Below are 5,796 nucleotides of genomic sequence, written 5' to 3' on the forward strand. Positions count from 1 at the left end.
AAGAGGATGCAAATTGCGCTACTCGAAAACATTATTTTTCTCACGTCAGCCTGTGGGGGTCTGAAAGCACTTTTATCAGGTACTGCAGTGACGTGATGTCGGCGTCGATCAACGGTCGTGTTTTGACCATTTCCATCTTATCTGACAGCCTGCACTGCTATGCAATTCTTATGGATTTCTAACTTTTAGCGCCATGAAGCTGAACAGGTCAAAGTCAAACATGCGTAACAGGTCACTATGGTATAGCCCGGGCATAGTTGTTTACTAGAGCAGGGCTTTGGAAGGATGGCCACGTGAGGCTAGTTGCTTACCTGTAAAGGTAGAATAATTGATATGTGCAGAGGTGTCAAACAATTGGCCTGGGGAAACAAGAGGCCTGATAGCAACTGTTTCCAATCACTTGAAAATATTTGTTAGGCAAGTTATGATTCACACATATAGGCCTAATCAGCATATCCGTCGGAAGTTGGGGTGCTGCAGCAAACCCCTGAAAAATCAGAATCAAATATATAAACAGTATATATATTTTTTTTTTTTTACGTCACAAAAGTAGTGCACTGGGTCTTTACTAGAATTAGCTGACTGATATAGATGTAGCATGGGCAAAAACATTTTTTTCAGCACCTCTACTGTAGCAAAAAAGGTAGTTGTATAATTGAGAACAGTATCTTGCAACATACAATAGTTTTAATAGTAAGAGTTGTTGCCCTATCCCTTTCTGTGTCAAGCAAAAAAAAAATGTATTTCACAGGTAATATCAGATGAACTGCTATTGTGACAAATGCTGGTAAACACTCAAATATATTTTGTTAAAAACATTTCACAAAAGTTGTGCACTCGGCCGTTACTGGGTCCCATATTAGCAATATAGAGGTCGTCAGCACGGGCACCCCAAAAAATTCTGCAACCCCCCATCGGCAAAAGAATCACAGCACCTCACCCCCAAAATACTTCCCGTGGCTATGCTAAGCAGCAATCTTATTGTGGGTCCTTCAGTAGGCCTAAAGAACAGAGAAAATGACATGAGATGATACATGTTGGTAAGAGACAACCTTTCACTGTTCCTACTGTATTGAAAAGGTAATGTCAACATATTCAGAAAAAAAATTAGGGATTCCATCAAGCTGTTGCTCAATTTGATTTAGCCCTTCCCTTATGTTCAAAAATGCTAGACATGTTATGAGTACATTTTTGTGAATCATAATTTGTAAAAACGAATCTTTAGCTTAACTTTGTAAAAGTGTTGCTCAACCTCTGAGCCTCAAAGGGAAATAATACATATATGTCTGTGTTCAGCATGGGGGCACCATGCAGGAAGCGGCTTGATTCTAGGGGAGAATCTCAATTGGTTTTGGTTGCTTCCTCTTCTCTGTCCTCTCCTCGCTAGTTTAAAAAGGTGAAAGGTAATCGAGCGTAGGAAAGGAAACGTGGAAACAAATGGCTTGTACGAAATAAGACTCCTTCTCGACTCTTATGTCATCAGGCAAATTACGTTTACAGGGGTGAAATCCCCACATAAATGTGTAAAGTGATAAAAAAAAACAATTTTATTTTATAGATAAAAAGATAATAGCATGTCGTTTATAAATGTGTGCATGCATTTCTCCATAGACAAAACAACAGCTGATTCAAAGGGGGTGTGGTGAATTTTAAAACACTTCTGTGCTAGCCACCGAAAGGATACTCTCGAGCAATGTTCCCTCTAAGCTGCTCGCATGCTCAGGCAAGCAGCTCCCAGGACTGCCACGCAGATAAATATCAGCCTGCGCAGAGAAGCACGAGATTGAACTTCACTCAACTTTCTCATTTTCCCCTTTAGTGAACACTATAAAAGTTTCCCTCTACAGTGGGAATTGTGATCGAATCATCACAATATTAGACACTTTCAATGCAACATACCGAAACAAAACAAACTATGCAAGAAATGTTCTTGTATGTAGAGCACATTGGAGTAGGATTCTATTCCATTGACAGGCATGACTCATACCCATACTCGACACAGACCGGTGCGCCATAACCAATTATAGCTGCGGTATCCCTATATGCAAATAGACTATTGCCATATATGGATCTGTGCCATTCACTTTGAACTGGACGGTGTTTACAGCATGAGTGGTCGCAAAGTAGATGCACTTGTTTTGCTGCATGTAGCCACGTTTACACATTTGTTCATATTCTTGATTAGTAATTTAGTTATTAGCCCAGTTATAGCTCATTTCTAGTCAGCAATAGGGTAGTGGTTGTTTCCTACAAAAGCACAAAACGTGTGCATTTCTAGCCATCTTTGAAAAGCAAGTCAAAGAAAAAGCTTTTTTCTGTCTTAAAGGAGCAGTGTTGTATTTTGAGACAGGCTTGAATAAGCCAAGTAGCCAATAGGCAGAGGGTTGCATAATTTGTCTGATTCTCCGTAATAATGATATGGGAATAATAATGCTTTTATTTTTTTAAAGTGGTTTCTTGCATCAAGCAACACAACATTTTCAGTCACCTCCTTGTCTGAAAGACAAATGGATGAACAGATTAATGTCAATCCCTACATGTTTTTTTCAAAACTCTCATGAAATGTTGGCCTACATTGAACATCACATCACATTGGCTGCCACTAGGCTGAATAATAGAACAGCTATTTCCATGTTACAATGTTATGGGTTGCATTTTCTCCATAGTTTTTATGGTAGGCCACTCTGATAGGCCTAAATTATGATGAAATAGCCACAGTAGCCTACTTGGCCACAGTTATAATTGTATCTTAAAGCAAATACAGCCTCTGTGTTCAGAGTAAACTAGCACCAGAAGTTATAAAGAATTTTCACAACATTCAACTGTGCACTCAGCAGACCTGAAATTTGCACATTGTTAGAGGGAACATTGCTCGCAAGTATTCTCGGCGAGAGGCTATTGAGTAGTGGAGGACACTTCTCTTTTCGCCTACTAAAGAGTTGACACTCTCCTTTGACCAAGTGACCACTTATTGGTTTTCCGGGTCATAGAGGAGACGTGGATGGAGGAGTCGAGGAGAGGACAGACCTTGAGAATCCCCATAGAACACACCATTCAAGAGGTCATAAGAGGTCAAGGTCAAGTGGCAGGTCAAACTGACTTCAGACCAGTGTTTCTCAGCTTCTGATCATAGTTATACACTGAAAAATATAAAAACGCAACATGTAAAGTGTTGGTCCCATGTTTTATAAGCTGAAATAAAGGAAACCACAAATTTTCCATACACACAAAAGGCAAATTTCTCTCAAATTATGTGCACAAATTTGTTTGCATCCCTGTTAGAGAGCATTTATCCTTTGCCAAGATAATTCATCCACCTGACAGGTGTGGCATATCAAGAAGCTGATTAAACAGCATGATCATTCCACAGGTGCACCTTGTGCTGTGGACAATAATGGGCCACTCTAAAATGTGTAGTTGTGTCACACAATGCAACAGTCAGAAACCATTTCAGGGAAGCTCATCAGCCTGCTCGTCATCCTCACCAGGGTCTTGATCTGACTGCAATTTGGCATCGTAACCGACTTCAGTGTGCAAATGCTCAACTTTGATGGTCACTGGCATGCTGAAGATGTGTGCTCTTTACGGATGAATCCCGGTTTCAACTGTACCGGGCAGATGGTAGACAGAGTGTATGGCGTCATGTGGACAAGCGGTTTGCTGATGTCAACGCGTGCCCCATGGTGGCGGTAGGGATTATGGTATGGGCAGGCATAAACTACGGACACTGAACACAATTGCATTTTTCAATGGCAATTTAAATGCACAGAGGTACTTTGACAAGATCCCGAGGCCCACTGTCGTGCCATTCATCCTCCGCCATGACCTCATGTTTCAGCATGATAATGCACCGCCCCATGTCCCACAGATCTGTACACAATTCCTGGAAGCTGAAAAAGTCCCGGTTCTTCCATGGCCTGCATACTCACTATCCAAATCAAATCACATTTTATTTGTCACATACACATGGTTAGCAGATGTTAATGCGAGTGTAGCGAAATGCTTGTGCTTCTAGTTCCGACAATGCAGTAATAACCAACAAGTAATCTAACTAACAATTCCTAAACTACTGTCTTATACACAGTGTAAGGATAAAGAATATGTACATAAGGATATATGAATGAGTGATGGTACAGAGCAGCATAGGCAAGATACAGTAGATGGTATCGAGTACAGTATATACATATGAGATGAGTATGTAAACAAAGTGGCATAGTTAAAGTGGCTAGTGATACATGTATTACATAAGGATGCAGTCAATGATATAGAGTACAGTATATGCGTATGCATATGAGATGAATAATGTAGGGTAAGTAACATTATATAAGGTAGCATTGTTTAAAGTGGATAGTGATATATTTACATCATTTCCCATCAATTCCCATTATTAAAGTGGCTGGAGTTGAGTCAGTGTCAGTGTGTAGGCAGCAGCCACTCAATGTTAGTGGTGGCTGTTTAACAGTCTGATGGCCTTGAGATAGAAGCTGTTTTCAGTCTCTCGGTCCCAGCTTTGATGCACCTCTACTGACCTCGCCTTCTGGATGATAGCCGGGTGAACAGGCAGTGGCTCGGGTGGTTGATGTCCTTGATGATCTTTATGGCCTTCCTGTAACATCGGGTGGTGTAGGTGTCCTGGAGGGCAGGTAGTTTGTCCCCGGCGCTGCTGCGCCTTCTTCACGATGCTGTCTGTGTGAGTGGACCAATTCAGTTTGTCTGTGATGTGTATGCCGAGGAACTTAAAACTTGCTACTCTCTCCACTACTGTTCCATCGATGTGGATAGGGGGGTGTTCCCTCTGCTGTTTCCTGAAGTCCACAATCATCTCCTTAGTTTTGTTGACGTTGAGTGTGAGGTTATTTTCCTGACACCACACTCCGAGAGCCCTCACCTCCTCCCTGTAGGCCGTCTCGTCGTTGTTGGTAATCAAGCCTACCACTGTTGTGTCGTCCGCAAACTTGATGATTGAGTTGGAGGCGTGCGTGGCCACGCAGTCGTGGGTGAACAGGGAGTACAGGAGAGGGCTCAGAACGCACCCTTGTGGGGCCCCAGTGTTGAGGATCAGTGGGGAGGAGATGTTGTTACCTACCCTCACCACCTGGGGGCGGCCCGTCAGGAAGTCCAGTACCCAGTTGCACAGGGCGGGGTCGAGACCCAGGTTCTCGAGCTTGATGACGAGCTTGGAGGGTACTATGGTGTTGAATGCCGAGCTGTAGTCGATGAACAGCAATCTCACATAGGTATTCCTCTTGTCCAGATGGGTTAGGGCAGTGTGCAGTGTGGTTGAGATTGCATCGTCTGTGGACCTATTTGGGCGGTAAGCAAATTGGAGTGGGTCTAGGGTGTCAGGTAGGGTGGAGGTGATATGGTCCTTGACTAGTCTCTCAAAGCACTTCATGATGACGGAAGTGAGTGCTACGGGGCGGTAGTCGTTTAGCTCAGTTACCTTAGCTTCCCTTTGAGGATGTTAGCATCCCTTTGAGGATGTTAGGATGCTCTGAATCGACGTGTACAACAGCATGTTCCAATTCCTGTCAATATCCAGCAACTTTGCACTGCAATTGAGAGTGGGACAAAAGAGTGGGACAACATGCCACAATCAACAGTCTGATCAACTCTATGTGCGGAAATGTGTCACGCTGCATGAGGCAAATGGTGGTCACACCAGATACTAACTGGTTTTCTGATCTACGTACCTAACTTTTTTTAAAGGTATCTGTGACCAACAGATGCATATATGTATTCCCAGTCGTGAAATCCATAGATTAGGGTCTAATTTATTAATTTCAATTGACTGAT

Source organism: Oncorhynchus masou, chromosome 12, assembly GCF_036934945.1.
Source record: "Oncorhynchus masou masou isolate Uvic2021 chromosome 12, UVic_Omas_1.1, whole genome shotgun sequence".
Lineage (NCBI taxonomy): Eukaryota > Metazoa > Chordata > Actinopteri > Salmoniformes > Salmonidae > Oncorhynchus > Oncorhynchus masou.